The sequence below is a fragment of the Branchiostoma floridae genome, chromosome 16, assembly GCF_000003815.2.
Source record: "Branchiostoma floridae strain S238N-H82 chromosome 16, Bfl_VNyyK, whole genome shotgun sequence".
Taxonomy (NCBI): domain Eukaryota; kingdom Metazoa; phylum Chordata; class Leptocardii; order Amphioxiformes; family Branchiostomatidae; genus Branchiostoma; species Branchiostoma floridae.
In genome coordinates, this window is record NC_049994.1 from 11,921,323 (window position 1) to 11,944,869 (window position 23,547).

Here is a 23,547-nt window from a genome sequence, read left to right on the forward strand (position 1 = left end):
TGGTTACCCGGCATGCCGTCTGCAAACACTGTGTCTACGCGGTATTTCTGCAGTAACTTACGTTACGAGTTAACAGCTGCAGGATGACCCTAAACGACTCCAACGAGCGCCACCGTTAATAAAGAGATGCCTATGTCCTCAGAAATTTTTTTACGCCCAGCATAAAAAATCTCATGACGCATCCACACAACGCAAACCATTAAAACGTTCAGCGTACGTGGTGGCTGTTCGAGGAAAAGCTATAAAGTTCTGTCTCTAGAACGTAGGTCTAATGACAGAAATTAATGATGAAAAATGAGCAATTCGTGAGAATCTTAAGTTACGCCTCCAAAACATTTTCTAATAGCAATTTTTCAGCTGTTAATTCTTATGGTAGCTAGACAAGTAGGGGTGTTGAGATTGAAATCTAGTGATGTATTATTGGACTCAGTGCTGTTCAGAGTTAGAGTAAGTTAAGAGATGAATTACATTGAGTGGGTGACTGAATATGATTGAGAGTGAGTGAATAGACGAAAGAGTGAATAACTGAGTGAGTGAATGAATGAATGAATTAGTGATTGAACTCGAGTGATTGAATGGACGAAAGTGAACGAATGAGAGGGAGTAAATGAGTGAACGAGTGAATGAAAGTGAATGAATTAATGAGAGGAGTTTATCAAGGAATGATTGAGAGGAAAAGTGAGTGAGAGTGAGCGAGTGAGAGTGAATAAGTGAATGAGAGTGACTGACTGACTGACCGACTACCCGAGATCAACCGACTGCTGTTTCCTCATGTGTAACATCTGGGCCGGCTGTGTCGCCAAGACAGGCACTCTGCAGTCTTGACCTCTACGTTGTCAACCTAAGGAGTTGTCTTTCAAAATAATGAGGCATGCTAGCACCCCACTAGCCCGGGCGCATGCAGACTTCCAACACAAGCACTGCTCTGTTAACACTCGCGTACCGTATAGGCACTAGAATAATACAGGCTGGCTTGTAGAAGGCGTCTATTTCCAGGAATAGTGACCTTACCAATCCATTTGGCAAGAACGACGGATAAGAAGTGTTTTCGACTAGATATACCACTAAATTAAACGCCTCCGTGCCACATCTTAATGCTGTCTGAAGTTAGTATGGATTAGTAGATCAGTCAGGAGTTTGCATGTTTAAACGTTTTCTTTCCGGCGCCCATACACAATAGATACTTTAGAATCTGGAAGGAAGGAAGGAAGATAGGAAGGATAGTTAGAGGAAATAATGACAGAATTCCTTCGATAGACTAACGATTGATAGTAAACAGAATGAAGTTTATTTGTTACAATACTTGAAAACCCGGTAGTATTTGCCTATCGGAAAGAAAAACATACACCTTACATAATGGTATAGCCCACATGTTTAGTGTTTATTTACGCTATCTCAAACACGTACGCCGCGGTTGCCAAAATGATGTCCAAAGGTTAAAAGTCACAGCTTGCAGGTGTTTGTTCATTCAGACGGAGTTGTCAGATTAGTGTCTTAGTTCCAGGAGAGTGATTATTGGCTGTGTCACGTATTTCGTTGCCGTTGGGATGATTGTACCTTCCACAGGTTAAACGTTTTTCAGGGATATGTTATTCGAAATTTGAAAATGAAGGTGTGAAAGGAATTCTAAAAATCCATGTTTATTGATCTTTGTCTTTGTTACTTTAACTGTAGATCTGTTCATTCTCATTATCTGTCTTTATGTGTCTCTAAGAGCCCAGTTTACAACTTTTTTTTACGAATTTGCAACTTGCAGTTGATATCTAAATCGGAGGCAGGCCCAGGTTTGAAGTACTCGACTGTACATGTGTCACAACTTGACACATTGTGTTTCACGAACAGATGGCGACAGCCTAGGGTTGACTTACGATTAACTACGGACTTAACCATAATCGGCCCGTAAAAGGCCGGGAGTTGTAGAAAGGACAAAGTCGACTAGGTTTGAATTAGGGGTACTCTTGTGATTTCACTTCTGAACTCTTTTTGGTTGTATCATATACTTCATTGATTGTATCACATAATGAAAATGCCAAACTGACAGGCAAGAAAGTTATAAGCACGGACGTTTAACTGTCATAAAATTGTTTTCCTCCCCTTTTTGCATATTAGTTGATAGTTAGAATAAATTACTCTCCAACAAGATCTCTTTAGTATCACTAACGAAAGACAACAGATGTTATGTGAAACGTCTGACCGTTTACAAAATCATATCCAGTTTCTTGCTTTTTAACTGTCATAGCTGTGCACGGCTTCATGTAACATAAACCAGCTTAGCCGTAAACTACTTTTTGTAACACCACAGTTGAACTTTGCACAACTGACTCACTTTCTTTTACAAATTCAACTTAAGACAGGCTAAAACTTTTCCTTAATCCAGTTTTGAGTGCAAATAAAGTATGGACATAATCAGGGTGACGTTGTGGAGTTTTGAAATATATTCTACCATTATTGTTGCTTATTCCCCCTTTCCACTGGGACGTTGCTCTCACCGCGCTCTGTCTGCAACCTAAAACTTGACAGATCGCTCAGCGAATTGTATAGAAAAAACTTTGCGTGTTTTGTTTTCCTCTCAGTCACACGTTTACATGCTGTATAATATACCCAGTGTGAAATCAAAGGTTACACATATCCGTTGTAGGTCGCAGGGAGAGCACTCCACGATCGCCGTCTAGTGGAAAGGGGGCCTTAGAGAAAGCCTGTCACTCCCTGGTGACCGTATGGTTCGCCTAGCCCAGGTCATGGCAGACGGCCAAGTTTACGTACACAGCGCGGAGACTCAGATTCTTCTTCCTTTCCAGATGGCAAGGCCCGAGAATACAGAGGGTTTCCTCCTGTCGCCTTCCCGGCGTTTCTCAACTAAAGTCTAGAAAGGTAAGATACTTCCACACACTAAATGATTCTAGGTAGCTTGGATATGTGTATAATGTCTGTCGGCTTATGCTACGAGAAAATTGCCTTCGTTACATGGTCGGTTACTTGGTGGGCGTTTATTTCGCTAGATGTATGGACAATGGAGCTAGGGCAAGGACAGTTTATGACGCTTCGAGTTATTATTGGAATAAAGATTTGACAATCTTGATTTTCCACATCCTCAGGCGCTAAACCGACCTTGTGTTTGGATTCTGTCTTTACCTATCTGATCCTTGTCACTTAGATAAATAGAGATATTTTGAAATGGGCAATACGCGGCATCCAAAAGATCAAACTGTGGATAACATGTTGAAGTTAATGTGCTAATTTTACCTCATGTCGACAGTTTCGGCACTAAAAACCTGGAATGCTAAGTGATTGAAAAGCCACGCATCTACCAAATACTCCGCAATTGCCAATGAAAGCAATGCGTTGGACGTCCACAGTGCCCTTACTACAATAAAGCAATTTCCGTCAATTGCTAAGTGCGATACTTAAACATAAAACGAGTCGTTACGGTCCTGGAATGGAACGCCTTAAGGCCACCTTAGCCATCAAACGGGGTTGGTTCCAGTTTGTGACGAAAAGCACGCAGAGTTTGTATCTGTTTATCCGTTTAACCACCATTCGGCGCGCACATGCAGCTTGTATCGTGTGTAGTCCTGGGGTCAGAGACCCTGCCTTTGAACCAAGAGGTTAAGGTGGTATCTCACTGCGCTTGGGGCACAAGTGCGGCACTGCGGGGTTCATTCACTGCGGCGCTCTTATGTTATTTTGGCGTTTTTTTTTGTTATAATTTAGATATTGCGTAATGCGTAAAAGTATGACTTAAAATAGAACAAAATACACAAAACGTAAGTAAATTCGTTCTTTGTCTCTGACATTCGTTGAGTAATCTTTCGAACCCCGCAGTGCCGCATCGGTGTCTCAAGTACAGTAATATACCACCTTTTTAGTAGTTCCAATCTTGGCTGTCGTCGCTGACCTGGCATGCACGCTACTGGAAAAGAGATATCAGTAAAACCATCCACTGCGCCTGTCGGAAAGGAATTAGGGGATTTCCTCGGCATAATGAACCTATGAATACTGTGTATAGAGTCTGTCTTCCCTGTCATGATGTCCAGCCTAAGATCCAGCTTCTCAGCGAGCTTCGCAGGCAAGTAAGCATGTTACATAAAACAACCTGTCAAACCTAACAGTCGCGCATCTAAGCCATTGTTTAAAGCTGTATGGTGAGTTTGCTCTCACTTTACAATAAGACCGTTGTCAAACACAACAATCATGTTGTAATGATTCTATTACGGCAAAGATAAGGTAAGGTATTAAAACCGGACTGCACGGGAGATGCTTTGACGTTGCTTTAAAATATAATCTTCTCGAGGGAAATCATGAGTACCAAGTCCGTAGAGATCAGCAACGCTCATTGTTATTGATTTTTTTGGGCAATACAATTCCCGAGACGAAGAAAAATGCTTTAGACGCCAGTGGAGCATTTCATGTTTATTGCTTTTATCAGCACCTTTGGATTGATGCTATCAGCTGAACCACGGAGGTATCATACTTAACGTACGGTTCAGACCATCCCGATCCCCCTTTTGGTTTGGAAAACATTATGCCATACTTCCACATGCATACTTCAAATTAAGTTTGCAGAATAAAATTACGCTAACGCAATGAAATCTTACCTATATGTTTGGATGAAGAGTTACATGACATATAAGTTTAATTATTGTCAACAGTAGAAACAAGTATGTCGAATACATTCATGATGCAACAGTAGAAACAAGTATGTCGAATACATTCATGATGCAACAGTAGAAACAAGTATGTCGAATACATTCATGATGTACATGTATGAGAGGAGACACAAATTCAGCAAGTGAGAAAGCGAACAATTTGATGTAGCAAAATTGTTTTCAGAGCTAGAGATCGATTTGTCAATGGCATTTATCGTCCGCTACATCTATCATTAGACAAGAAATCGATTAACCTTGAATCACTAGATCAATGTCAGATACAGCTAAAATATCCATCGTGGTTGGTTGAGAGAGAGAGAGAGAGAGAGAGAGGTCTGAGTCTGAGGCCATTCGACGCTACAGCCCTTGGTGGTGTCTCACTCCACTTGAGGCACCGTTGCCGCACTTCAGGGTTCGTTCACTGCGGCACTTTTGTATAATTTTTGCCAATTTGTTGTAATTTAGATATTGTGTAATACGCAAAAGCATGGCTTAGAAGACAACAACATAAACAAAACGTAAGGTAATTTTGTTCGTTATCACTGAAATTCGTTGAGTCATCTTTCGAACCCGCAGTGCCGCACCGGTGCCCCAAGTGCAGTGAGATACCACCTTTATGCGACATCTTGTATATCCACTTTCCTTCTGCTAAAGGGTTTAGTAGAGTTGTGTTGAATCGTAATGTTTGGATAAGCTCCCATGGAATGTTTCACAAAAAGCCAGAGATGGACGTTATAGAAGACTATGAGATAAATTTTGCCAAGTGCACTGTCTCCGAACGACCACGTTGCGCATTATGCATTGAAAAGAAGGGTTCCAAATGGCATTGATACAACCTGACCATACCATGTATCAAAGGTAATGCCCCTCCTTTGATACCCGATGACATCTGTAGAAACATTACCACATTATACAAGACGTAGGTGGAACTGTCAGTTCTGAGATCAGAGGGGTGCTGTCTGTTTTTGACGTTGCCGTCAGCTCTACCATTCGTAATGGATTTGCCTGCCACACAGCGAGTGTCCGAACCAGATGGAAGCAAGATTTATGCGAAAACTTTTGTTTAGTTTGAAGTCACGCAACTTTCCAGACAGCTTCTCCGAGGGATGGCTAAATTCCAAAGACTCGAAGTTCTTTTTTGTTTTAGAAAAAGGCTTTGGGATCGGGTTAGAAAGGCCATAAGATGTAGATGTGATAGGCCGAAAAGACAAATCTATATAACAGGACCTTAAAACAAAGTTTTTTTTTCCGTTAAACTTTCATAAATATGAATAATTAAGGCTTAGGTCACATTTCTAAACCGGAGCCCGGTCGGGATGTTTAAAGAAACGAAAAATTACAAATGTATACCTAGAAATGTACACAAATCATGCTCATGAATCTTACGTTGACATTGTGTGTATTTTGCTGTCTCCTTTACCATTCTTTTCCCTCCTAAAAGCTGCACGGACGGGCCCCGGTTTGGAAATGTGACCTAAGCCTAAGTGGGGCATTGGCTTGTTGGGGGAAATCAATCAGCAGAACAATCAAATTACTTGATTATACGTGAGCGTAACTAGCTACCAGCCTGAGGATTAATTTGCTTCCCAGTTGGTTTCCTAACCATAATATTATAATATGACGTCTTTACGTATGTTCAGAAAAATGTATACCAGACGCTGTATGATTGATGATGCGTGGAATCAAGGAAACGAATCAATTTATTATATTACGCAAGTATAGACGAACAATTAACAGGTCAATTAATCATATTGCTGAGGTGTGACTACATGATGTCATCGTTCTTATGTTATCCGTGGTCTCCTGTGCCGGCTTCCTCCTCCTCCTGATTATTGTCTACGGAAAAAAACTTCCAGTGGTGAAATAAAAAAAAATGTTTGGACATCTACGCTATCAGTGATGTTGTTGGTGAAAGTTAAAGCATGTTGGAGGCAGACTCTGTGACTAGTATCTCATTTGAGTTGTCCCTTTGCAATCTGATGTGTTGATTAATATAGAGTTCATCTAGCTAGTCTGCCCATTCGTTCATCATTGCTGCTCTGCATCAACGAGGTGTATATCTTTACAATTCGACTGGCACGCAGCAGTGGCCATCCAACCATGCACGACAGTTCATATCTTATAAGTTTACTCATTGACTGGTTTTGGTCATAGACTGATGAAAAGCAACGCCAAATTGGAGCACACAAAAAAGTTTCAAGGAATGCAATATCTATATGTATGACCTTGTGTGTAATATGTTACTATGGGTCGAAGTATCCAGAAAAAAAAAGGTCAAAAAAGTGTCATGGTATGCCATATCTATTTGTATTACCCGATGTGTATTATGTCACTATGGGTGGGTGCACCCAGAGATAAAGAAATTGAATTGAGTGTGCCCCAACCTTTAAAGATATCGGTATATAATGTTACCTTTTATGGTTGTTCCAAGCCTTTGCACGCTGGTATATTACGTAACGATACTCTTTCTATCTGGCAATTATAAGACGACCGTGTGGGTTTTCCTGTGATCTTTTCATTTCTATATTCCATGTCATTCAGCCTGACTCCATGAAAGGACGGGGATTATTTAGATTACGTCTTGCCCGAGGTGAATTTTCAGGTCCGATAATAATTCGATACGTGGCTTTACGCGAAGAGAATCATTTCCGATGATGAATGATTTCAGGATTAGTTCAATCTTATCTTGTGACGTCAGAGTCTGGTATTTCCATCCATCTTGGATCTGGTATCGATCTTGATGCTGTAACCGCTCTACTTCAAAGGTGCGATGTTCAATAGGTAACATCTGGAGCCACTGAATCATCGATATCATGGTTGTCACCAAAATCTTTAACCCAAGGCTTAGCATTTCTGTTTTTGGCGCTGATGGATGTTAAGTGTCTTCAGAATTTCAACGATGCACACATACCTCTCGATGACTTTTAAATTACTAGTACTCTTTTCTTTTAACTTGGGAAACTTATCCTTCGCCAGGGGCCATGCTAATCTTCTCTGTATCGTTCCAAATTTAGTATATGTGATGTCGAAGCCAACACTTAGTACTCTTTTACTCTTTGATATAAATATATAACATCATTCCTGCAGTTATAAAGTGAATATAACATCATACTATTTTTTTGATTTTTTTCAAAACCATGCCAACCATATAAGATACGTTACGTGACATTCTCTAGAAAGTTGTTGCTTCAATGATTTGATAAGTAATTTTCTTTCAAATTTTAGAATATAGTCATGCTTGAACATTGGTATATGTGATTTCTAACGGTCGTTGTTTTTGTCAGTGGATAGAGAAATGGAAAAAGCCATCCTCTTAGCTAGTATCTATGCATGCGAACTTTCTGTGTAACACTATTAACTCTTATTTGGCGTGCATTTCAATCGTAACTTTCACATCACAGTCATTGAAATATGAAGGACACCCATTTAACGAAGTTGAAAAGTTCTCTATGACCAACTAAAAACAACATGATAATGATGTTGGCGACCTTCACGCCCTTCACAACCATTGAATGGCCTCTCATTAATGTACTCAGCAGGTATTCTATCAGCTTCGCTAACAACAGAGTGATATATGTTATGGCACTGATGGCGTTTTAAAAGACAGTAAAATGTTTGTTTATAGGTGAAGTAGCAAAGGGGTTCTGTTTCAAATACGTCAGAAAGAACGTTGTAATGGTCGACTTTCCTTACCCAGTATAAAATCCAACAACAGGGGGATAATAGTGTTGATGCCGTTAAGACAATAAAGGGTTTATAGGTTGAACAGCAAAGGGTTTCTGTTTGAAATACGTCAGCAAGAGCCTGGTACTGGTCAAGGTAACCTCGACTTTCCTCATCCATCATAAGGTCTCTCTTTAAATCAGATGAGTAGCTCTTTTTTCATATACATCAGCATCAACTTAATTTACCAGCTTCAGTTTACCCAAAACCTCTTTGCAAGGAATAAGAGGTGTGTGTAGTACATATTCCATGTAGAATTTGTGACCAGCTAGCTACCCAGTTCTGCATTCAACCCAAGTTTTTCTCTCCTACCTTTCAAGACACGTCTGACCTCTGTGCATTACCAGTGCCTGATATGTTTTATCGCAAATGACACGTTCATTTAGTAATAGCTCTTTGGTATCTAACGGCCTCTTTCAATGGGCAGTCTCCAGTGGAGCCAAACAAGCAGGGCAATGTGTACGGATTAACCCTTGTCTGTACCGCTGTCTAAAGTATCATCTCAGAACTATAAAATGTGCATCTAGACTGAACTCGGCACGGCATAGAGCACTTTATAGGAGGTCAGTATGCCATTCACCCCAATATGTAGAACACATATACTGTGTGATGTCCATTAACCCGGCAACAACCAAAACCATATACAACGGAAGACAGTTTTAAAGCTGGATTCTTTCCGTTGAGTCACCTTAGAACTGGACATGACATTGTTCAAGGGTATTCGCAAAGTTCTGTAGAAGCAATCTGCGCCTTGGGACACAAAACAATGAAATTCTTATGCTACTTTGCCACACCTTTCCTTCCACGCCTTTAAAAGCATATATTTCAGGGATAGCTTCATATTATAGACGGGCTTACAGCTTACGTGTGTCTTATCATTTCTAGGCAGCTGTATTTACTCTAAAATATGTGATAGGTTTACGTTCCAGTAAAGTGCAAAAACCTTCAAGTTGATATTTGTCATTACTAATGATTTCGAATTTCTGCGTAGCCGCTTTTACTCGACATTTAAGTGAAAAATACAGCTATTTCCGCTGCAGTGCCAAGCAGCATATTCTGTTCTTTTCTCTATAAGATAGGAGGGCGATTCGTAACCGTGGGTTTTGAATGTCATTGTCTGGAAAGAACACAATAAGTCTCATAGTTAAATGGCAAAATATACCATTAGGTTCCATTTGCTGATAATCTACCGCATCTATATGGCTCGCATTACGTTGGACATCACCGGCTTGTTTATGTACCATGCAATCAGTTAGTATAGCGCCTGACAAAGGTAGAATGTTGCTTATGAGGCAGTGTATTGTACGGCGTACGCTCAGACTAGGTCTCTCTGGAAAAATACACCCTCGGGATCGTAGATCATGGTCTTGGTAATCGTAATTGAAATTGTGCAAATTTCCAAAAACCTAATAATACCTTATAAAAGCAGTATGCCCGCCCGGGTATTCCGAAAGCTGTGCAAGCTTATGGTCCTTAGAATATGTATAGTCATCCAAATTTATGATACAGATAGATAGTACTAAACGTTACTTCATTGATCTACGCCAGTGCAAATCCACCATAGACGCCATGAATGGTCCAATGTCCTTTGTACATTCACAACAGTTAGAACTTTTTAGACAACATTGCAGACGTCCCTCGCGATCTCCAAACAATACTTTGTGTTTTATTGCCTTTATGGTCGTATGTGTGCGTTTCATTCCAAACTCATGCTCATATCAACTTTTTGGCGAGGGAAAGCAATAAATGTTACATGTCGCCCACCTATGGACATCACTGGCGGGTGGTACAAGTTGCAGAATTGCACTTATCGCACATTTACAGCCAACTTAGAAATTGCTGGTGATACAACGTTACCATTACAAGTCCTTGGTAACACTTAACGGTCAGCTTTGTGGATTTAATTCTATCAGTTATGCACATAACGATGTAAAACCTTGTATTACTGTACAATTATCAAACATGTGGGGTTGGTGTGGAAAGGTTTCTATCACATTCAGTCATTGGATATAGTCAAACCGAATGGCATATATTGGATTCCATCTGCTCCTCCTAGCCTCTTGTAGCCTATGTAGCCTAAATTAATGCTGGTTTTGTAGATTCTAAAGACATGTATAGCCTATGGCCTAGTGTAGCCTAGTAGCCCATATTTGCTTCTCATTACTTAGATTTCGACCTCTGACCTCCCATAGAATGTTATTTACTTCCAAGCTTCTGTAGTATTTTATTTCGCATCTCTCTAATACTATACCGTTTTATGCAAATTTGTCTTGTACCGTTGTAATTTTATGTTATTTGTAGACCTATGCAATCAGCTGTGCTGCCTATAGGTCTGTGTAATGTTCCGTTGCATTTTGAATAAATAAATAAATATTGGATGATAAGTAATAGAATCACCAACGGGAATATGTTATCTCATTTAGCTATACGAACTAGTTCGCACAATCTATTCTATAATACCCGTAATATAGTAGTAGTGTGTCCAATTTAAGTAAGCCAGGCCTACACAAAAATGAATGTATGCCAAAAAAGCAGTTACTCAAGCAACTGGATATGATTTTGGAAACGGTCAGACGTTTCAACTGGAATCCACCAGTTTTCGTCACTGACACTGGAAAAATGTTAAAGTAGAAGTTTCAACTGGAATCCACCAATTTTCGTCAGTGACACTAAGGTGATCCGGAAGAAACAGGTCTTTTATACTCTAACTATGAATGAAGACAATTTCAGTGTCACTGACGAAAACTGGCGAATTCCAATTGAAACTGTTGTCTTTTTCATACAACAAAGTGTTTGTATATTGTATCTGTGATTGAAATATAATATTGAAAGTACCAGTGACTCGATGTATGGAAGTTTTACACTTTGAAGTATCTGTCAAATGTATTTGTAGGATTAATTCGGAAACATGAAAACAAAAATAAAAGATTGTAATAAGACTAATGATCCACAACAGAATTCGTTGTTTTAAAGATCGTCTTTGGAAACACAACAATCATTTTCTTGGGCCTTACCATAAGGGTAAAAACTCCCACGCATCCAACATGTTCATGCACAATGTACATAATATCCAACGCCCCCTTGACATAATGAAGCGGCCCTACTCCGTATAAGAGTTGTCGAAGCTCCCGTGCAACATTGAGCCACCCGGCCCGACTCCATACAGCATGACGGACTACAAGGCTTACTCTACCGCAGCTGCGATGTAGAAGCACCTAAAATCCACTTCCTTCCTGCAGCTTACTAAAAGCTGCAACATACTTCCGTAAGTATTGTTTTATATTTCTAGCTTTTTAGACCGTTGTGACCAGTCGTGCATCTTCGTCATATGCTGATTTCCTGGTCTTCCCATTTGTTTTATCACGATAAAGGAGAAAGAATCCCTGTCATAAAGAATGGCAGCACATGTTTAAAAACGGAAAGTGCAGAAATGTAGAAATTACTGGGCGATTTTTAACTCGTCAGGTCTGTGCGTATATGGCATAGTCCGACAGACGGATTACAGGTGGATTTTCCAATTTGAGAACGCGTCGTCACCCGCCTCTACAGCTGGACGATATGCATTAGTTGTATACGATAAAGTTTATCGTAGTAAAATTTCTTTCCAAAACCCATTCATGCATTCGTTCATTCATTCTCTCATTTATGATCACCAAGGATTGAAAGAATGGGAAGTTGCTAAGGTCCTGTGGGCCGGCTATAGCAGAGCTTCCCTAACGGCGCAGAAACAGGATCATGTTATCTCTGCTGTTTGAAATGTACTGTGTCGCTTCAGTAACGTGTACAGAGCGCTCCCAATTACTTACTTTACTTATCTTCTTCATCCCATGTGATAAGTTCCCTCCAGGGGGGGCAGGAGGGGTCCGCGCAAAGCGTAACGGGTAATTAGGCCCAGCGGTTCATTCGAACTGTGACCATTGCAGAGGACGGACGTCCCCGGAGCTTCGTAAACAAGCCAAAAATGGCTGCCTCCGGAGGATATCGTGTTCTTCTAGTGCTGTTTCAGGCCACCAACAGCCATTTTCCGGTCATCTTCGTGTCCCCACAAAACACAAGGTATGTGTAGACTTTGTTAACAGTGTAATTCATTTGCAATGGGTAACGTTACATTAACGGCAGTACCCCGACGGAAATAAAAGAGCCACCGCGCGCTCCCAAACCAACAGTGGTCGGAAGCTACATGACATACTGCAGATGATATGGGGAATCCTACTACAAGCAACTACTGTTAGGTGCACATGTGTGGGGGGCGTAACGATATACTGTAGTTCTTTTCGTTGCAACTAGTATGTGTCGGTGAATGTGCATAAATTTTTCGCTCGGCACTCGGCAGCTAAGCATAAATTTTTCGCTCGGCACTCGGCAGCTAAGGGGGAGGGGGGGCGATATATATCCCGGGTCAGACGTGTGGGTTGTTGTTCAATTTTGTATCGGCACACGAACATAGAAAGTGCTCATAGTACAGTTCGAAATTACGATAAGAATTCGTAACTACAGTTGTGTAATTTTGTGCGATTGTGTCACTATTGTGGATATCAGTTCGAGTAGTTCACGTTGTCATTTGAATTGAATATAATATAAACTTACCTTGAAACCAGCTGCACATGGAATGCCCATTTTAAAACCGTTTTTGTTTTATGATCCACAGAATGTACATTACTTCTACCAGTCCTTGCTTCATCTACAGAGTTATTAGTATCACCAAAGATGCTGTTGAAGTCTCATGTTTGCTACACAAGGGTAAATGGCATGCATTGTATTTGTCAAAGAATTATTTTTTTAAGCAATCAACATAGATGTGAACATCAAGAGTTTATTTCATCACATACATTCACTGAATAAGTCTTTCTGAAATAACTGATAAAACAGATACATGTATGTTACTTGGCCCTGCTGGGCATGAGCAAACCTATCTAAGCATGTGCTTACTTCATACTTGGTGGTACATGTATATCCTTTATTACATTGTACTTTTTGTAGACAAATATGTTGTGTGCATGTTACCAAAGACTGCTGAAACAATTTAGGATTTTTCGGGTTGACTGAATTGACAGTGAAGGAGGATTAATCCACTGTATTATGTACCATTTGATGTAATGTTGCACAGCACTCAGTCTCTGCATTGAAGATTACCTGTATTTTATTTGTTGTTGTCTTGTATCTATGCAGAACCGAGTAGATGGTGTCATTGCTTGGAAATGAATATGTATAATAGTCTTTAATGTCCACATGTTGCCCTTAGGTTCTAATACTCATTCCAAGCATAGATATTAAATACACGAATGAACAATTGTCCAGTATTGTACTTACCTGTGTGATTTGCCCTGAAGTAAGTTGTGATCATGTGTGTGTTCTATGAACTTTGGTATAGTCAAGTCAGGTTATTATACGCTTCTTCAAGGATTGTTGTGTAGAGGTTCTAATGGACTTTGGCTGTACAGAATGTAGCTTCAGGAAGACTGTAGCTGTAGATTGCATACAGATCATATGTATATTTTGTCTATTGTTCACATTCATCGAGTGATACAGGTTTGCCAAAAGTCCATTTCTTACAACAGTTCACCATTATGTATTCCTGTATGCCTTGATCACATTGTGAAATAGACAGCAGTTTTGTGATGGGAGTATATAGCTTGTAGTGCAGTATCGGCTAAAGATGACATGTAGAGTGGATTGTAGTTTGCGCTTCTGCGCAGAATCCTGCTTTACCTTTTAACTTTGTGCAAAGAGCCAATTATAACATCTATGAAAGAAGATGATGGAAAAAATTTCATGTATCTTTAACGTTTAGTTATATTTGTTGACAGCGAGTGTTGGACGCATGAAGTTGCAAGAAATATGTATTTGAAATACTAATAGTCAACATATCTTATGTTATAAGCTACAACACTTTTTGTCTTGTGTGATATTCAATGATAATAAAAACTTGAATATAAGAAGAAATTGGAGTTGGAGAAATTCTTTTCAACAAGAGAATGACTTTGCCTAACCCTAAGATTGTAGAATATAAATTTGTATAACTTGCATTTGAAATACTGGGAGTCAACATATTATAACTTATGACCACTGGAAATGGTAAAATGCTAAACTATAGGAGTGGGAACATTACTAGTAGATATCTGGGACACAGCAGTGAACTGTCATGTTTACACTAGGACACATATGAAACTTACATTCACAAGTACAAATGGAGCTAAATCTATTATAACCCAGCATTGCAGAATTTGTTTCAGACATTTCCTAGTGTCATGAAAGTATCTGAATCCAATCCCAGGGTCTGCATTGAAACCTCCACTCTCTGACTCCTACAGTTACTGCACTGCTCGGTTGTTGACATCAAACTAAGTCAGGAAGAAGAATCATGTTTTGTTAGGTAAAGCACACAAAAAATTGACAAATAAATGCAAGTGGATTGATGTAACTTATAATGTAACTACACAAAATTTATGCATGTGGTTGTCCACTCCCATTTACAAGTACATGTACTGTCATGCAATGGAATGTTGCATTCCATCTGGAACAGTGACAGAGCCAATGTATTCCAAGAAGCAATAGTCTTTGTTGTTTACAACGCTATCTGAATTTTTCACACAAGTTTTCTCGGAAGGAAACTGGCGACTACGATAGGTACAATTTTTGAGCCCCCCTCCCCATTTTGCCGCGATGTAAAATCTTGTATTTTCTGCCGGTTTTATTCACAATTATGATAAAGCCTAAAATCCCCATGATACCCAATTTGGTTCCAGTCGGATTTTGATATTTTTGTGTTACCATAGAATCGATCAATAAGGAAGGAATCCCCGAAACCTTCGTACATGAAAACAAATTATAACACATTGCTTCGTAACCCGGCCGCCATCTTGGATTTCACGGCGGGCCCCGCTTGCCTCGCCGAGTTTGACCGCTTCTAGTGGCTTAACTATTGGTGGTTCAATTTGAGTTTTGAGAAGTTAAAGACACGGACTTTACGCTGAGATAAAAAATTTGCAATGAACCACGCTGTAAAATTGAAAACTAGACCCCTGAAAACTACGTAAAATGGGCAAACTCCAAGGGCCTGCTATAAGCATGCAGAGGGTCGCAAACATTTCGACGAGAAAATCGGCAAGTTAACACGTACCTGGTCACAAGAATCTCTCTCCAACGATGAAGACATATCTCTGTAACAGTTTGGTAGAACTCTGGTCTTTCAAAACAAGACCAATTGTGAGAAAATACACAAAACTGAGGAGTAACAAATAACGCGCCTTACGGAGCATTTACAAAGTACCAGCCACCTGATTGGATAAGCCCGTCCCCGGAGGGTTCTCGAGGGTTCACGTGATACCCCCCCAGCTCCTCCTGGTTCCCTCCACTGGGGTCTGTTCTGTGCTAGGGGCTAATCAGCATCCCAGGGGATCCCAATAGCCGCTAGGTCTTTAGCCACAGTACGTCTCCATGTAGTTTTTGGACGTACCCGTTTTCTCTTCCCCTCAGGGGCCCAATGTAGAGCAACTTTGGGAATACGGTCATCTGACATCCGCAGAACATGGCCCAACCATTTCAGTCTTCTGATGGCAATTTCAGCGCTCCCAATGGATGCAATTATTTTAAGGTTTCAGAGAATGTTTCCTTATCTATCATGATCACCTTCTCGCGTCCATGTGGTGACGTACAATGAGAACCAGACTGGTGCCGATCGGGCCCTATTGGCTCATCATTCAACGTTAATAGCGTAGAAATAGTATTTTTAAGCCAATCTAGTAAAGATATGTCTCTCTCCGTTTAGCTTTCCTTCGTTCTTATCGCCAGTAAGTCTGTCCACACAAATGCCAAAATGAAGGTTGAACATTGCAAGGTAATACTTTAAATGTGGTACATGTATTGGCGATAAGAAATTGGGCAAATGATTTATATTTATATCTATGGTTTGTTGACATGATAAACGACACAAAATATTTTTCTGGAGATTTTTTTCTCACTCTGTCAAATTTTTGTTTTCTCTCTCTCTCATTATTTCATGTAACTAATTGCATCACACAACTATTGATAATATTTTGTAGCTCTAAAGGTAGATGTGACTTGTACGTACTAGTAAGATGTAGTATTGTTGCTTGATAGTTGCTCCCATGAATTGTACCGTGTAACATTGTGGAGAAATGAACCTTATTCATTCATACAATTCTGTTTCTATACTACACGAATGAGGCATTGTGGTAAGAATTATCGTGTCTAGCTTTATCACAGCTATCAGTATCGACGGATAGAAAATAGTGATAAATGACAGATACATGTATATTGTATAGAGTTGGACTTACCTCTAAAGCCGATACGTCCGAAAGTTTGTAATGTCACATGTCTCTATGCAAAGCCGGTGATCGCAACCTGAACACAGTCCGTTCAATACATATGTGAGGGTCAATCAGAAAGTAGGCTTTAGTTGAGCTTTCTATCAAAGCATCGCATCTATCTTTACTTCTACCTGGGTATTTTCCACCAATAGTAGCAAAAGCTCTTTGTAAACTATTCATTCGGCCAAGGGATGAGGGTGATAAACGGGATTCGATTCAACATTTGATTTATAGCAAGGTTCAGTGGGTACGTAGTATTCAAAGTTTGGCATTTCCAACAACCCACGCCCATCACTGGTTATAGGACGGCATTTGTGCGTGATTTTCTCTCTCCACTCCTATAGGTCATGTATATTATAGGGCCTTCACACTGAAATCGAATCAGCATTAACCAAGCAGAACCAGCCGTAATGAATTATTTGCAAATTCGTGCCACATTCGGTGCCATTCCGAGTGGGTATTCCAAATGGGCCTTAAATCCCTTAAAGGAATGAGCCAGAATGCCGTCAGAATGAAAATCCCTTTCTATTCCTGTGTATTCGTAGTGTATTTTAGACATTCTCACTGCATTCGAGATATTCTTTCGGCCTCATTCTGACACGATTCGAGATGGCTTGCCGTTTCCGTTCTCCATCGAATGAGATAAGAATGTTTCGAATAATGTTGGAATGCCGCAGAATGCGGTCAGACTGCAGTTAGAATAGTTAGAATACACTTAGAATCCACTATGAATGCCATTTGATATTTCTCCACTTCGAATGCACCTCGACAGTTTTTGACATGTCAAAAACTTTCGAGCCAGCCAGAAGAACGGGGGCGAATATCTGGAATGCAGTAAGAATGTTTAGAATACAGTACGAATTGCCAAGAATTGCCACGAATAGAAAAAAAAAATTATTCCGACGGCATTCCGGCTCATTCGCGCTCTCGTGTGAAGGGGGCTTTAGGCTTGTTTGATACGTTGAACATTCCCTATAAAGTACTACCCCAATACGTGTATTCGTGTATTAATCGTTTTCGTACATTTAGTCAAAGCTTCAAACATGTGCAGACGGTCTTCATAACCCTATCATTATTTTAACTCCGGAAAGGGAAGCATTGAACAGTTTCTTCTGGCCCTTCCAAGATGCAAGCGTTTAGTAGGCTTGAATTGTAATTTATTTCCCTATCTAAAAGCTTGAATTTTGAAAACTATGGGAGAGTATATCTGTTGACAGCAGTGATTTTGACCCTGCTCCCGTGATTTTGCCGCCCGGGTAATGAAAACTCCAATCATTTTTTTTAATAAAACCTGACCTTGCCTGTCTTGAAAATATTGTTATTCTATTGACCATTACAATGCCATCTCTAGCTGTCCTGGAGGAAATGAAACCTTCATAAATAAGGCGCGGCCATAATCTCGAAGATTTATGAATGTGATAGAGCATGCCTTATATTTCGTTTCCTGCCATACGGCAACTGATAAAAGTTTTAATACATATATATTAGCTAAACACACACACACATGCAAACGTGTTGGTATGGATTTTGGCATATTGCTCCGCCATTCTTGCAAGTTTTATAATGATATATATGTGTACCGTCAAAACTTTTCAGACACAGAATTCCATCAATGTAACGATAGCACCGGTAATCTCCAAGCAGATATTGCAGTCGTTAAGACAGTAACATAAGCTGGGGAAGGAGTTTAGCTGGCAGATGTGTTTTATTCTACCGCGGCAGAATCAGACTCCTCGGCCAGCTAAACTCCTTCCCCAGCTTATGTTACTGTCTTAAACTACCGCAAGATCTGCTTGGAGATTGAGTACCGGGCCTTTTGCCAGGTCTTCTTCATCTAGAGAATGTACAGAGTGACGTAGACACGTGTGACGTCAGAACTGCGTCAAAGTTCATTGGAAGTCGATACCGCCACCGTCACTGTTGACTCAGAGATTGTTTTGCTCAGATGCACATGGCCTCCTTCACCATTTTCACTAAGTAGCCGGATTAAGTGTTCAGAATGTTGGCCCCTTCAAGAAAGGATCCTCAAACTAGTTCGTTCCACTCTTTTAAAGCATAACACTTGGGGAGGGAAACGAGAGCCTATGAGAGTTGTTGCTTCACGCATTGTCCTGTGATTGGTCCGGCGGCAGCTTGTATACATTTACAGGTATCGTGATGGAGTTTGATACTTTCACTCAACACTTGTAAATGCTCACCTCGAATTTTCGAAATGCGCAGGTCTCAACTGTGTCATAAACATCAGTATGGTATACAACCTTCCATAAGCTCAAACGAACTTTTTGTATTCCATATATATAATGGCTGGCTAGGCTAGCCTCACTGCAGCTATGCGGACTAATGCTTGTGCGTCATAGACCAGGTCCAAAGATCCGCTTCCCTGCACTTACATGCCGGATAGGAATTAACCGTGGCGATGGACTATTCTGAAGAAGGATGACAAACACATCTACATAAAACCCAAAAGTATATATATATATCATGTGTGTCTTTCCAAGGTCCCCACCAATAGAGACTTTGGGGTCTCTCTTTGACGATAAGGGAGCTATTTTAACAGCATACAAAAGATTTCCAATGGAATGTATAATCATTCCCCTCTACTAAAACAGACAAAATATCATTCTGCATAAAGTATTAAACTGCGAATATATAAGAAATGTAAAAGAAAGCACACCTAACAAACAATGCAGAAATCCTTTGAATAGTTTTATCTGGTCTTATAAACAAGGCCATACTCTTTAACCGTTTATAGACGATGAAAAATACGTCAGAACGTTGCCACCATCATAATCTTTAACGCAAACTTAAATATTATTCATGTGGAAGATGGCACACTTAACAGTTTACACAAATCTATCTTGTCGGCCCCCCAACATGAATAGCAAATACATCATGGAGTTTTGTATGGTGGATAGTTCGGAAACTTCTCCCTCTCCACACAAAAATCTAGCACGCAATGTCTGACAAAGACTGAGCACTGTGCGGCATGGCGCCTGCTGGCATTGAGACAAACCTTTTATTGACGCAATGCCAGTTACGTAACTGCCAGATGGGTAATAAATATTGAGAGAAATGTCTGAGAGAAAATGGAACAGCTGCATGAGCCTGAAGACCTTGCTTATGCACATGTTACATCATCGTGTTTCTGGCCAGCGGTACTTCCTGCCACGCGCGGTGGGAAAGACTTATTCATTCATACCGTTCTGTTTCTATACTGTGTGAATAAAACATTGTGGTAAGAACTATCGAGTCTAGCTTTAGAATATAGTGATAAAAGCCAAATATATTGTATAGAGTGTGACTGACCTCTAACGCTTTTGTAATGTTACATTTCTCTATGCTAAGCCTGGTGATCGCAAAACGGTCCGTTCAAGACATATGTGACTCAGAAATTAGACTTTAGTTTAGGGCTTTCTATGTAAGCATCGCATCTATCTTTACTTCTACCTGGGTACTTTCCACCAATAGCAACAAAGTGGTCAAGGGATGAAGGCGATAAAAAGAGATTTGATTCAGCGTTTGATTTGTAGCAAGGTTCAGTGGGGCGTAGTATTCAAAGTTTGGCATTTCCAACAACCTACGCCTATCCCTGGTTATAGGACGGCATTTGTGCGTGATTTCCTCTCTCCACTCCTATAGGTCATGTATATTAGGCTTGTTTGATACGTTTAACATTTTCTCTAAAGTACTATTTCAATACGTGTATTCGTGTATTAATCGTTTTTGTACATTTCGTGAAAGCTTCAAATATGTACATACGGTCTATCTTGATAACCAATCACCATCTAAGCTCCGAAAAAGGAGTCTTTGAATAAAAGTTTCCTCTGGTCCTTCGGAGATGCAGGCCTTCAGTAGGCTTGTGTTTAATCGTAATGTACTTCCCTATCTAAAAGCTTGAATCTATGGGAGAATATATCTGTTGACAGCAGTGATTTTTTCCCTGTCGGCGTGATTTTGCCGCCCGGGTAATGAAAAATAAAACCTGACCTTGCCTGTCTTGAAAATATTGTTATTCTATCTACCATTACTATGAAACCTTCATGAATAAAGCACGACTATAATCTCATAGATTTATGAATGTGATAGAGCATCCACAATAGTCCGTTTCTTGCCATACGGCAACTGATGAGTTTTAATAGCTACACACACACACACACAGCTGTAAACGTGTTGATATGGCTTTTGGCATATTGCTACAGCATTCTTGCAAGTTTTATAATGATATATGAATACCTTCAGAACTTTAAGACACAGAATTCAATCAATGTAACGATAGTACCAAGACTTTTGCCAGGTCCTCTTCATCTATAGAATGCAAACCAGTACAAGTTGTTGTGCGAGTAACCTGACGTACAATGTACAATGCCCCTTCATTTCTCTCACAATGTAGCCAGATTCAGTGTTCAGAATGTTGACCCTTTCAAGAAAGAGGGCTCAAGTTTGTTCCACTATTCTATAGCATAGCACAGGGGGAAAGGAGATCCTGTGAAAGTTGTTGCTTCATGCGATAACGTGCAATGGTTGGGTGTGATCGGTGCGACGGGAGCTACTAGTAATTGTATACGTGTAGAGTTGTCGTGATAAAGCTTAGTACTTTCACCCAACACAAATAGTTTCTCACATTTTCAGGGGAGGGGCTGCTAAATCGAATTGCCCATTCCCTACATGGTTAAGCCATGTCAAACAATCACTTAAAACACATTTACCTACATTTCAAACCTCAAGTCTTTACCCCCACTGCAAAGCTGGATTTGTTAGGTTTGTTTGGGTTCAAAAAGCCCGAGTTCAACTCCGGCATTTTAACGAGCTACAGCCAGATGATTGTCATGGTGTCAGGATTGCACCCCCTCCCCTAATGGATCAGTCCATGTGCCAGTCTCGAATATGAAGGTCACTCATAGGTCAAAGCATGCCAAAGGTCACAATTTTTGGCAAGATTTTAAAAATATACATGCTTCAGTCACTATTTCAGAAATATAGACCTTTGTGATCGAAATTTGCCCAGGGAAAAAATTATCTAAAAGAAACAGGCTAAGGGTAGGCACCAGGCACTTTCTGCGCAGCTCCGGAAAACAACTCCCTCCCCTTCAAAGTGCGCAAGTACCAACTGTAGCATAAACATCAGTAGCCCTCCATACTCTCGTATTAACTTTTTGCATACTTTGATGGCTAGCTGGGCTAGCCTCAATGCAGCGATGCGGACTAATGCTTGTGCGTCATAGAGCAGGGCCAAAGGTCCGTTTCCCCGCACTCACACATCGGATAAGGATTAACCGTGGCCCTATCCTGTAGAAGGATGACAAAACACATTTTCTTAAAGCCCAAAAGTACTTATAGCTCAACACCATGCATGTCTTTCCAAGGTCCCCACCAAAAAATACTTGATTATGACAGATAGTATATCATTGGGTGATATGGGGCGACGTGGGTCATGAACTGTATTTCTCGGCTAAACAACTCCTCTGGTGTGTTTTTAGTCTATTTTGGCCAATTTCTACTATTTTTCCAGGGACCTTGGGAGCCTGGTAGAGGCTATGCAAACTGATCTGTTCCTACGGAGGTAACAAGTAAACGTATTCACCCACACACTGCAGTCACGCGCGCACACATCAAACACTAACAAACAACAAACAAACATACACGTGTCTTCAGCTAGATATACTTGACACCTCTATGGTAATGTAGGGTCATCCCACCATCAATTTGCATCATATTTCATCATTTATCATTGAGGTTTCATAAACTGAAACGCTAATCATCATCTAGATATCTCGTCTGTCATTTCACACCCTACAAGTAATAAAGGCCATGGCTGATCAGAATGTCGATATTCAGTCATAGGAAGAGAAGACCTTGACCGCATCAAAATCCTGTCTGGTTGATGGATCACTCTGTCTTTTATTAAGACTACTGTTGCCTGGCTCGGGGATTATATTCCATCTTACGTTCCGTTGTACAGACCATTGATGGGGTATTCGTCCGTTAACCTGCCACGGTGAACGGCATTTCACAGTTATACCATCCATCTTCCTATCGCACATGTCTCCCATGGCGTTTAACACCCATTTCTTATCATCCTAGGAGCTGTTTGGACCGTAGTGATCGTAACGCTACCAGCTAACATGGCTATAAAACAGGATTTCATGCATGATGCAGTAGAGTAGAAAGAAAATCATGTTTAAAGTGTTCCACAAAACAAACTTACAGAAGTTTTACCTCTCTCCTTGACCCAACTGCTTCAAATACCTTGGATTTTCTGTTATACAGTCTGTTTTCCCAAGTTTTTCGGTATAGATCTCTGGGGAATATCTACTGGCGTCACGAATAAGTATTACATCTTTTCTCCTGTAGCGTGAGGCGTCATTTTATCCCCTAGATAGGATTTGCCGCCAGTACGGCTTGTTCGACTGCAGTCTAAGACCCTTCCTTACATGTCAATGTCATGTAAAACTTGACCTGAAAATTGCCAATGCACCCTCTGCACTCAACATCTAATATCGACCTGTACCGTCGGGCTTCTTTTTTTCATGCTTGGCTTACCACGTGAAAAGCTACCAGCTCTTTGAGTGGTGTCATCTGAACGAGGTCGCTATCCTCAAAAGTTGACATAGATTCTATGTCACTTTTGAGGATAGCGACCTCTTTCAGATGAATATGTAAGAAAAACAAGGAGTAGAGCCTCCATTTGTCGAATAAACCATGATCCTAAAAGTTGTGACATCCGATTAGAGTTTGCAACAGAATGATAAATGTATACTAGTCATATGAATAGTGGTTGCAGTCTACGATGGTTGTATGAAATTAATATAGGTGTAGAAAAGTATCATCTAACTATTGAAATCTCAAGA

At 40.3% G+C, this 23,547-nt stretch overlaps 1 protein-coding gene and 1 non-coding gene across 2 annotated transcripts in view; one reads left to right on the top strand and one right to left on the bottom strand.

Moving 5' to 3' along the window:
• LOC118432770 (prokineticin receptor 2-like) overlaps window positions 1-23,547 on the top strand; it is a 43,745-nt gene that overhangs the window by 8,865 nt on the left and 11,333 nt on the right. Inside the window, exon 2 of the mRNA XM_035844389.1 lies at window positions 2,799-2,871. The gene's annotated coding sequence lies outside the window, so the exon portion shown is untranslated. The remainder of the gene's footprint in view (window positions 1-2,798; window positions 2,872-23,547) is intronic.
• On the bottom strand, window positions 7,573-7,684 carry LOC118403977. The gene has a single exon (XR_004829728.1). It is a non-coding gene; the product is annotated as a U6 spliceosomal RNA (small nuclear RNA).